The 12,584-nt window shown below is 44.1% G+C and overlaps 1 protein-coding gene across 7 annotated transcripts in view; it reads right to left on the bottom strand.

Annotated features, from left to right (window-relative positions):
- Window positions 1–12,584, bottom strand: part of LOC126251669 (uncharacterized) — a 347,364-nt gene that overhangs the window by 126,301 nt on the left and 208,479 nt on the right. The window contains exon 1 of one of the 7 annotated variants that reach the window (XM_049952243.1): window positions 3,827–3,879. The exons of the other annotated variants lie outside the window; for them this stretch is intronic. The gene's annotated coding sequence lies outside the window, so the exon portion shown is untranslated. Of the gene's footprint in view, window positions 1–3,826; window positions 3,880–12,584 lie in introns of those variants that run through there. 7 annotated transcript variants of the gene reach the window in all.

Genomic DNA, 12,584 nt, shown 5'->3' with positions numbered 1-12,584 from the left:
TTCATGCATTTGGAAGCACGTTTGGTGATTTGAAGTTTAATGTAACAGACGTTGTTACTGAAAGCAGAGGCGTCCCACATGTTCTTGAGCAGTTGAATAGGGCCGGTTCGAGCCGTAAAACGACAACCAACAGCTTTAGGATCAGATCTTTCCGTTACATTGATAGAATGTCGCGAACGATGAAAATGTTCCTATTTAAGGGGGAGATGCCCGCTACTTTGAGTCTGGCCTATATATTTCTGTGCAGATTTACGTTTGATAGTGTGTTTTCACTATGCCTGGGAGGTCGTTATGAAATGGTTCAAATGGCTCTGAGCACTATGGGACTTAACATCTGAGGTCATCAGTCCCCTACAACTTAGAACTACTTAAACCTAACTAACCTAAGGACATCACACACATCCATGCCCGAGGCAGGATTCGAACCTGCGACCGTAGCGATCGCGCGGTTTCAGACTGTAGCGCCTAGAACCACTCGGCCACCCCGGCCGGCGAGGTCGTTATCATCATTGGTCATTTGCTTGTTGTCACCCATGCATCGCACACGGAGTTCACAAACTTCTTGAAGGGGACGTGAACACTTCTGTCCAAGGGCAGTAGTTTTTGACACAGTGAGCCGGCAAAGGCAAAAGTTTGACAACATTTTCCTTCCAAAATTCCTTAGTTCAGCGGTTAAATGGGAACTATGGATGTCACTTAGTATTATATATTTCAAAAGCTAGTTTGTCATTCACCACGAACCGTAGTCACTACCTTCCGCCCCAACAGGGCCGTCTCTGATAAAATGAGCCTTGAAGTTAACCCTAGACAGTATGCAAATGGAGGCACTCTGCTCCCAATTGCACCAACAATTAAAGCCATGGTGATAAGTGATCCTGTTTCAGCAAGTGGTACCCGCCCTGTTTGACGTAATCCCCTTCGGGTGACTACTCTGTCAAGCCTTTGGACTGTCGTGATTCCAGTATCAACAAAATTCCAGATATTACCAAGTGTCAGTTTGACTTCTGTCAAAACATTGTTCGGTTGTCATAGAAAAAGACGGTGTTGTGCTTTTTGGAATGAGTACATCGTGACAAAGTAACTTTCTGAGTAGTTCTAATGAAGACCGTTGGGTGTCTTTCCACAAATCTTGAAAACCAATCAGGTCCCGTCGTTCCCTAGGCGGTCCAGAATTGGGGTGGACCGGAAACTGCTTAAATATATGTAAACTGCATAGCTTCTTTTGGTGAATGCCAGAGCATATTTCACTACCTTTAGTAAAGCACTCTTCAAGCATGTTTTCCGTTCAGGTTCCTACACCTGGAAAAATGAATTTGTCTCAGCTATGTATTTAAGTGGTTCATGAATAAATAAAACTGCCAGAAAATTAATAGCGAACTTAGTTTTATATATTATTTCCATTATATTTGATGTTGTTATTAAAATAGCGAAAATGTTGAGTACAATACTACAAAACAAAGAAATACATTACCCGAAATCTTTTGCGAAGCCAAATCTATCTCAGATTTTTGTTACCGTTTCCGTAGGTTCTGAATCTTTGAATTTGTTGCAGTATCTTTCTACGACTTACCTAGGAATGTTAAACTCTTTGCTCACTTACCTAACTGATGCCGTTTTATTTCTATCACTGCTAATCTGATAGTCGCTTCAGAAACATTCCGTCTTTCAGTTTTCCTTTTATGATTTCGAAGCACTCTAAAATCAAATTGAGAGTATGACGATGAGTGTCAGTAAGACTACATTCGAAGAAACATATAGATTTGATACTTCAAAATACAGCATGTGTTCTGCAGTGTCCCGTCAGTAGTAATTTCAGGTTTATATTACTATTGTTTCATCTGAATATTTGAACACAACTTGTGGATTTTGGAAGGCAAAATAAATAAAAAATCAAACATAGCATAAATGTTTCCAGTTTAAAATCAATGCAGGACGCAATTTGCTTACGTATAAATTGCATTGGAGATGATCTAAACTTCGGATATGTTGGACCTATTAACGTTACGAAGTTACCTATTAACGGTACTACTTACCAAAAGACAGCGAACTACGTTGGTCATGAGGTCCGACGTGTCCGTATTTAGATAAACGGCCATACTGGAAAGATTTGGTTCGTTTACGAAAACATTTTAATAATCTTTAATATATAGACTATAACCATTGCACTTGCTTGTTTTGCAAGAGCGTGTATTAGAGTACACAACAAAACATTTTGAGCAAGTAAGCCGATGATGGTCGAAGTAGAGAGGATATAAAATGTACAATGGCAATGGCAAGGAAAGCGTTTCTGAAGATCAGAAATTTGTTAACATCGAGTATAGATTTAAATGTCGGGAAGTCGTTTCTGAAAGTATTTTTATGGAGTGTAGCCATGTATGGAAGTGAAACATGGACGATAAATAGTTTGGACAAGAAAAGAATAGAAGCTTTCGAAATGTGGTGCTACAGAAGAATGCTGAAGATTAGATGGGTAGATAACATAACTAATGAGGAGGTACTGAATAGAATTGGGGAGAAGAGGAGTTTGTGGCACAACTTGACTAGAAGAAGGGATCGGTTGGTAGGACATGTTCTGAGACATCGAGGGATCACCAATTTAGTATTGGAGGGCAGCATGGAGGGTAAAAATCGTAGAGGGAGACCAAGAGATGAATAAACTAAGCAGATTCATAAGGATGTAGGCTGCAGTATGTACTGGGAGATGAAGAAGCTTGCACAGGATAGAGTAGCATGGAGAGCTGCATCAAACCAGTCTCAGGACTGAAGAACACAACAACAACAACAACAACAACAACAAGCCGCGCGGGATTAGCCGAGCGGTCTAAGGCGCTGCCATCATGGACTGTTCGGCTGGTCCTGGCGGAGTTCGAATCCTCCCTCGGGCATGGGTGTGTGTGTTTGTCCTTAGGATAATATAGGTTAAGTAATGTGTAAGCTTAGGGACTGATGACCTTAGCAGTTAAGTACCATAAGATTTCAGACACATTTTTTGAACAAGTAAAATTAACTTTCAGGAGTAATAATTAAACATAATAGCTTGCTCTTTCTCGTTCGACAATATAACTGCACTGACATGTTTGTAGAATGACGACCGTATTGTTACCACCATCCTCCTTGGCTGATGGCGTATTCCGACGGCAGTTTAACGAAATAATACAAGTCGGCCATCGTGCCCCTATGGTCGAGGTGTCCCAGTCTCCCCAAGTGACTACGGTAGTGGCTAGTGCGTGGGACCAGCGGACATAAGAGCGATTAACGTTTGCCAGAACACGCAGTGGAATGTCAGCCATCTTGTCTGCATACCGCAACGGACTGCAAAGCATCGCCTGCCGTTTTCGCCCGAAGCAATAGCGCTGCAGCTTGGGCAGTCTACCTTTTGACGCCATCTGCTCTGGACATCGACATCAGCCCTGTGATTGGGCTACTGGGTAAAGGAATGTATTATGTAAATGTAACTCCATCTTGCGATTATTCCTTGTGGAACTGCGGCTGGTCGATGAAATGTAAAAATAATATTCCAACAGCCGCTATTTTTATAGATTTTTATTTTGGTTACTAGTTTAGACTCCTCATTAATGTCATCTTCAGACTGTGTAGCACGAACGACAAAAAGTATCCGGTCGTACATGTATACTACAGGGAACCAATATTTACTCCTGGTTTCCGTAGTTGGACATTGGTTGTTACATGTGTGAAGAGGCACACATTGGTCGTGAAGTCTTCTGTTATTGTCATTGCTTTGGTGGTGGTAAGTGGTAAAGTCTCATAAGCAAGCGAGAGATATTATTTGCAGCATACACCCTTTCTTTAAGGGCAAAGCACCTACCGCAGCTGTCGTTTGGAACCAACAACAATGCAATCCTCGTCCGTGCCTCATCCTACGTGAACCGCCATCGTTCGTCAATCTGCGTGTAATAAAAAATACAGGACTGTCTTCCCCAGGTGCTGGCAGCTCAGTCGGGACAGCGGTGTGCGGATCCAGTCAGCAGTAGCAGGTGCGCGTCTCCCGGCAGTCCTACTGCATCGCGGAAGGCTTGCGTGGCAGACGTTACGTCACGGGCGGTCGATGGCCCCCAGGCGTCGCATCTGGCGAAGTCCTCGATGGACGACGTGGGCAGTAGCGTCTGCAGGCTGATCAGGCTGATCTCCGAAGCGCTCTCGTTGACGATGTTCGCCCAGGAGACCCACCCTTGATACTCTTTGCTGTGTGGAGTTCGACCTGTGGCCTCCAGTTAGGAGACAGAGGCCAGCAGCATCGCTCTCGTCGGCAGAAACTGCACGGTGCAGCAGCAGTGCCCCCCTCCCCCTCCCCTCAAGCCGTATGGCGTATGGCGTATGGCGTACAGCTTCTTGGCTCTGCTGGTCAAGCGTCCAGCAGGTCAAAAAAATGATGGCGGTCTCTACAACCCATCAGTGACGGTTGTCGGCGCTAGAGCTTGCAGTGACAGTCTCTCCAGCGAGACTAGCAACTCCAAAGATGATTGTAGTCGATGAGGTGCAGCATATGGCCGACTAACATAGCCTCCCCTGCCATGGGACAGCTGCAACTGAAACTGAGCTTAAGAAAGTCGCAGTACTTACGCTGGCGACTTCCCTGCGCTCTGCTGCAGTGGGATTAGCACTTGACCTCTTATGTGCTAGTTTTCTCGTGTGCTCAGCCCTACTAGTGCCTTTAGACTTTAGTAACTTCGTGTTTCAGACATCCTTTTCTGCTGAATTTGCGGCCGGTCCCTCTTGTCGAAGTCAATTCCGTGTTCACATCAGCCTGCTCAGCATTTCCTCCTAACTGGCTGTTTGCTGGTCATTGACTCAGGCGGCTTACCTCTTATGTCGCCAATGAAGAAGTTCAATTTTTAGTGTTAGCCTGCGATAGCATTCCGAGGTGCAACAATACTACGGAAAACTCACGACGAGCGTAGGAGAAGCTGTCAAACGAAGCGGCACGGGTAATTGTCAAAGGGGGTGTTTCTGTATGTCGGCAGTGGCCCGGTTCGTTGTAAACAGGATACAGTCACACATGCTGCTTCTTTGAGCAATGAAATTTTGCCTCGCATCCAGTGAATTCTTCCTGTTTCCTCGAATGTAAAAATCACTGTGTGGCTGGCATTTCCAGAGGTTCAAATGGTTCAAATGGCTCTGAGCACTATGGGACCCAACATCTGTGGTCATAAGTCCCCTAGCACTTAGAACTACTTAAACCTAACTAACCTAAGGACATCACACACATCCATGCCCGAGGCAGGATTCGAACCTGCGACCGTAGCAGTCGCGCGGTTCCTGACTGAGCGCCTAGAACCGCTAGACCACCGCGGCCGGCTCGCATTTCCATAGAAACGACGAGTTGATTTTCTTGTTTGAACTTCGAGGTAGAAAGTTTATAGAACATACGATGAAGGGTTTTACAACAGGATATCATAGTTCTCTGATAAGTCTGCCACGCGGAGTGGCCGCGCGGTTTAGGGCGTCATGTCACGGACTGCACGGCCACTCCCCCTGGAGGTTCGAGTCCTCCCTCGGGCATGGCTGTGTGTGTTGTTCTCAGCATAAGTTAGTTTAAGTAGTGTGTAAGTCTAAGGACCGATGACCTAAGCAGTTTGGTCCCTTAGGGATTCACACACGTTTAAACATTTTGAACTGATAAGTCTTCCGGGCTGTGAGACCGTGGTCGGAGAAACTTTTCGGTTCCTGACGTTTCGTCCAGAGCTTTCGTCCAGGACTTCTTCGGAGGTGCAAGACTCAGCGTCGCCTCCGCAGATCACCTGCGCACGTCTGGACGAAATGTCAGGAATCGAAAAGTTTCTTCGACCACGACCATACAGCCCGCTTTACTGAAAATCCAAAGCGCAGACTTCTACAACCAAGATTTCCACGAAGTCATCATTTTTCGGGAAAAAGAATGTATCACATTGAAAGATGAATTTGTAGGGAAGGACTAACAACATGACTAAGTTTCATAGTCATAAACGTGAACTCCGTTCCCAGGCTATGGCGGGCCAATGGTAGAGGCCATGTTATCCTCCGCCAGTGACGTCACTGGATGCGGTATCGAGGCCTACGAGAAAGACAGGCCGTGGCGCGTACGTCACGAAGGTAGTCCTGCGCTCGCTCGCACAAATCAACGGACAAACTACGTTTCTACACCTGTTAACTCTTCAATAGGCGTGTCCGTACAAACGAAAACTGAATCTTCTTCTGGAATCCGCTATTATTAGTCCTATAATGATAATGATGGGAAGTCCATAGGGCTGCTTATAATTTTTTACAGCTGTGCTAACGTACATTAAAATAAAATCATGCTAAAATGGTTATCAGCTGCATTAGGCATCACTTCCAGCATGTAATGAGTACTGTTAAGCAGAAGAGACTAAATGCTATAAACAGGCCGTTATACCATTTATCGAGTATTTATCTTAAATTAAATTTTGCTGTAGTACTGTTTATCAGTAAGACTTCATAATAGCAGATTTCAGTGGAAGATTCAATTCTCGTTAGTACATACACTCCCAGCAGTGAGTTAACAGGTTTAGAAACCCTTTTTGTGTGCTGAGCTGAGAGAGCGAGCGAGTTCAGGACTACCTTCGTGACGTACGCGCCGCGCCCTGTCTTTCTCGTGGGCCTCGGTGCGGTATGGAGGTTCAAAATGGCTCTGAGCACTATGGGACTTAACATCTGAGGTCACCAGCCCCCTACACTTAGAACTACTTAAACCTAACTGACCTAAGGACATCACACACATCCATGCCCGAGGCAGGATTCGAACCTGCGACCGCAGCGGTCGCGCGGTTCCAGACTGAAGCGCCTAGAACCGCTCGGCCACGCCGGCCGCTCGGTATGGAGGGGCATGTGGTTGACACACCGCTCTCCCGGCCGTTGTCGGTTGTCATGACCTGGAGCCGCTACTGCTCGGTCAAGAAGGTCTTCAAGTGACATCACGAGGCTGAATGCACTTCGTTCCAGAGTTTGATAACTGCACTTCGATTTTTTCGAGGTGGTGATTAAAACTTTTAATACCCTTCGTACTTCTATAATTCTACTCGTGTGTGCGTACTGTCTTGTAACTAGTCTGGTGTTGAATTTCATTTCGGTAACTGTCCCTTCGCCCTAAAGCAGCGACGGACAGTTCGCGCTCCCGGACCGTGCGGTGTTCGCGGAAGCGCCGTTGCAGCCCGACTGCAGCTGCCTGCCTTCCTGCGGTGCGCGCCGACGTCCACTTCCGATCAGGACGACACGCGGCACTTCCTGCGCTGCCGATAGCCATCGCGCTGTCGCGCCGCGTCTCGTAAAGGCGGCACCAGCGCCGGCGCCGGCGCCGTCCGCGCCCGCCGCCGGAATACTCATCAGCTTACACGCCATTACGTTCGGAAATACAACCGATTAAAAGCCTATAAAAAGGCACATCGTACCGCCCCGCCGGATGCGTACTTGATGCACGCAAACAACCGGAAAACACGTCCATATTACAGGCGGCATCTACCGCTACAGGCCACCGACTGTGCTCTCCTTCTCCTTTGTCTTTTTTTTTTTTTTATCGCCGTATGTACGCGCCAGTGCTCTTCACCGGAAGTAGCTGGGTGTGAGAATGTTGGTGGAAGAAATTCACACAGCTACGAATTCGTTGAGAGAGGGTGTGAATGATGTACAGTTACTGAACACCTCATTGTGCGCCCGTATACTGGATTTAGTTCTAATTTTGCGACATCTATGCCGTCATGCCTTACTTTGCCACGTATGTGTGTCTCCAGGACGGTTAAAAACGCCATAGCGATAATTTTCACTAGCCTCGGTCTGCGCGATGCTTTGGATTTTCGCAACTGTCGCACTGTGGATAACACGTGTAGTACACACTCTTCAAATTTATATTTGAAAATAAGAGTAATTACTTTTCAGATTTACATGTTTATTGCCGGCCGGAGTGACCGAGCGGTTCTAGGCGCTTCAGTCTGGAACCGCGCGACCGCTACGGTCGCAGGTTCGAATCCTGCCTTGGGCATGGATGTGTGTGATGTTCTTAGGTTTGTTAGGTTTAAGTAGCTCTAAGTTCTAGGGGACTGATGACCTCAGAAGTTAAGTCCCATAGTGCTCAGAACCTTAACCCCTATACGTTTATTTTTGCGCAGTATTGTCAAGCACGGTAAATAATAGATCATTGACATAAAACTGTGTGTATTTTGCGATCTTATTGTACTCCATCTACATTTAAGTTCAGGCACTGTTTGTCTTTCAGTATGTTTTTGTACCATATACCTAAACATCTGCGGAAAGTTTTCATGCACTCTTTACTGTCTAATCCATTCAGATACACCTGTGTGCTCATTCTCTCCTGCCGAATTTCGGAATGTCAAGTATAGGGGGACCGAAAAGTAATGTTGTTTCTTACATCAAATTCACACAGTTAAATTGTTAACAAATTCTTATTTTTAATCAGTGATGTAATCACCCTCATTATCAACAACCTTTCGTCATCTCGTGTACAAATTTTTAATGCTGGATCGATAAAAGTCGATTGGTTCGTGAGAAAGATGTCTGGAGAAGGCAGTTTGGACATCATCCACATATTCAAACTTTTTGCCGCTTAAGAATCTTCTAGCAGTGCGAATAAATGGCAATCCTTGCCGCAAAATCCGGCGAGTGCGGTGCGTGAGGAAATACCTCCCACCGCAATTCATTAACGTTCTCCAGGGTTCGTCTTGCACACTGCGGTCTTGCATTATTGTGTTGCAGATCAATGCCTTTCCTGTTGACAGTCGCTGGGCACTTTCAATTAAAGATTGATTTAGTCGAGTCAGATGTTAACAGTGAGGCCTGCATTAATTGTTTGTCCATGTTTCAGCACTTCAGAATGCATGACCGGCGAATACCTCACCGAACACACTAAAGCGTCTTTTTGGGGTGTAAACCTGGCTCGGCAGCACTTCGTGGAGATTATCTCGGAGAGAGCTGCAGACTTTTGCATTTTGAATTATCACAGAGGACCCGTTTGTCGTCCTCAGTGACCCAGTGCCGATAAAGCAATGTTGCATGTGGTAGATGCGTTAGCATAGTTTGCCTTTACGAATCTACTACAAATTTTCTTGGATGGTCGGCCAAGATTGGCTACGAGTGTTAGACTGTACCTCAATTATCTGACACGGATTTGTTTCCACTTCCGCCCTTAACATGATATTGTCTGAATTTGTTGGTCTTCCTGATCGATACGAATCTGAAAGATCAGAATTATTGTATTGTTCTTATAAAATCGCCTTTGGCATTCACGAACGTTTACTGCACCTGGATAAGCATCGAAAAAGTTGGGAGCAACTGTTGCGTTACTACCCTTCCGGACTAAAAAAAGCATGCGACGGCTGTACGCAGCTCTTCTAGTATTTGGCTGATCATTTCACCACGAACTGAAAAAAATGTTAAGATTTAATTATGTACGAGTAAACAAGTCGCTCTAACTTTACAATGCCTTTGGAACGACTTCGAAGTACGCAATGGGCTGATAAATGAAAAACGAATATCGACATGCACAGAAATACATTACTTTCGGTTCCCTCTGGTATATTCAGGTTCCATCAATAAGCGCATTGTATATCATGCATTCCCAACCAATACGACGTATTTTACTTTTTAACGTAATCTGTAATATTATACATGGTGTTCCAGGAGCAATCGTCGATATTCAAGGAAATGACAGGGACACTCATTTTAAGCAAAAAAAAAATGTCTTCTGGATATATGCCCTATTCGGAATGGTTTCCGAGACAGAACACACTTAATACACATGTGTTCTTGGACTAGCGGTGCGCACGTACCTGTCTTACCCACCCATCCTCTTTGACGCTTTGCTCTACCCAAACTACCTCTTTAGTTCCAATCTCTGCTGCATGCAGACTGTATGTTTACAGCTTCTGCGACGGTAAGACTCCTGCTGCCATCGAAGAATACCGTCGGCGCTTTCCGACAATTCGGATTCCTAATTGTAGAGTGTTTAGAAAGTTTTCAGCACAATGCGTGAAGCATGTATTCTTCCAAGTTCCCGTTTTTGCTGAACGTGTAGTTAAACAACCAGTGCAGCAATAGCAACATATTGTTTAAATGGCGGATTGGTGGTCCTGCTACCAGATCACGGCGACTTTCTGCATGTATCAATGTCCCACGAACACGTGTACGGCGAACATTACACGTGGATACACTATACCAATTTCACATACAATGTGTCCACAGCTTCTCATTGGCGATAATGCCACATGACTTTAATTTGATGGTTGATAATACGGAAAATAAACAACGATGTAGATTAAATATGTTCCTTCTTGGAAAACACTTGAAACAGGGCATATGTCCAGATGAAGAATTTTGCTTCAAATGGTCGTTCTGTAATACCCCTGAATATTGACCACTCCTCCTGGGAAACCCGGTTTCGAGAAAGTGTGTACAGTCTGCGCTTATGACTGCGGACAACTATCAGTTCTATTTCCTATTAACGTGAATGACGGTTAAAATCCAGAATACTTTAGAAAATTCTTTCCACTCAGTAAGAACACAACTGGTCACGTGATTGATTTCAGTGTACAGGGGAAATTAGGATACAATCGGCTATGGGGGTGCGACTGTGAACCTCCATATTAATTTTTACGAATTGGTAACATTGTTTTTTGGCTGTTAGTCCATGAAGACAGTCGGCAGCTTCAGTACCTCCATGAGCCTTGGAAGTGTCAGACCGGTTGTTGTTGAGCAAAATTATTTGTTAGATTTTTGTGGTTGTGTGTCTTACTTTGTGATATCTTCTGTTCAGTAAGGAACTTAAACCGACGTATTACAAGTTGAAACTAGTAGCACAAAGACTAACACTTTTAACAGATTGTATGAACATAGGTCGCTTTAAAGGGTTCTTCATCTCCTGCCTTATGCGAAAGGAATTTTACAGATAAGCTACAGTTCGGGTAAAACCGGGAGAAGCAATGGGGTGCATAAAACTTACTTGTGTGACAGAAGTAGTATATGCTTTTAATGGTAAACAGTTGTGTGTACAAGTTTTAATAACTACTATTTAATAATTATATACAGAATTTACAATTATTTTACGTCAATTTTTACATTATTTCTGTCAATAATACTTTGATTAGTTGTCGCTTATTGAAGCGGTATATTTTCATTCGTGATGGGACCATTAGGCGCTTTATACGGACAGGAAATTAAGACATGGCTTAATAGCCATCCTGAAAGAGTGGCAGCATAGTACCAAATGGCTCAGTTGCTTAGACTTGCATATACCAGGACAGCAACGATGCAAAATGACGTGTCTGGGGTGTAAAAGACGGGTATTTCCCCGCTTAATGCGAATGCATTTGGCGAAGATGAATTTGCACCATCAGATACAACAGAAAGAATAATGGCAGATTCCCAGAACACCACAAAGTAAGTAACAGCTTCTTCTCCGCATTGTGGTATGTCGGCTGATGTGCAAACACGGTCTTCATTACTGTATCACTGGAGAGTGTAAAAACGGCTCCTCATTACGAGACGCCACCATTAACTAGGTGAAGAGAAAAATGCGCCCTCATCATGGAGTCTCTCTACAAAAATGAACTCAATGCAACAAAAGCATCTACCAGGCAGATTAAAAAAAAAATGTTGCAGGACTCCGGGTCTAGACCACAAAAAAGAGTCAGAATAGTCTGAAGATGTGTGAGGCAAACAGCTTTTTTGAAGATGAGAAAGAAACGCCGTACCTTCTTTGCAAAGAGACCCACTCGTCAACAAGAAAATTAGATGGTTGGAGAAAGTATTTAAAGTGTGAGAAGTGGACCCGTGAGTATCCCATACCTCAGACGGAAAATATAACATCGCCCTTTTGTGCCCCACAGAGTACCTGCTTTTACCCCAAAGTATAGGGGTATAATCTTTTATTGCACAGCGCTGAGTTATAATAAATACAGGGTGATTTTTTCCAGCAGGTATAATGAAGTTATATCCGGAAATGCAGTAGACCTTTTTTGTTCCGTATCCTCTCATCGATCAATCTCTAGAGATTGTACACGGTGGGAAAAATCACCCTATATAATGTAAACCATCAAAAATAAGTCTCATTGTTCATATATGTTGTTCATGGCTTGTTTATCTCTCACTGCAATAAATTTTCTCCCCAGCTCCACAAATATACCTCTACATCCTTCACAGGGCTTAAGCAAGTAGTGGTCCAAAACTTAAATTTTGATTTAATATTGGAGGTAATTTGTTAACAGCAGTATTTTCTTACTAGGTGAATCTGGTTAGGAACACTAACGTTACTAGTGCTGATCATTTGATGGCTCTGAGATCAAAGAGCATCTCATCTGTCAGGGCTTCAGTTAGGCAAATAAAATTTTGTGTAACGTTACCTTCAAATATTATATGAAAATGAATTTTTTTTTCTAAAAATATGTCTGCTTATTTCTTGATAGGGAACCCAAAGTTAATAGTGCTTTGGGCCTGCGCGACCTTTCGCTTGCGCTGAGGGAGGCTAGGGTATCTTCCGACGAATGGAAATTTATCGACCGTCAGATGCACAAAAAGTGGGACACTAGATGTCATCAGACTGAACAACATCCACTAGGAATTTA

The sequence above is a fragment of the Schistocerca nitens genome, chromosome 4, assembly GCF_023898315.1.
Source record: "Schistocerca nitens isolate TAMUIC-IGC-003100 chromosome 4, iqSchNite1.1, whole genome shotgun sequence".
NCBI classification, from domain to species: Eukaryota; Metazoa; Arthropoda; class Insecta; order Orthoptera; family Acrididae; genus Schistocerca; species Schistocerca nitens.
This window is presented reverse-complemented; position numbering and strand designations above follow the sequence as displayed.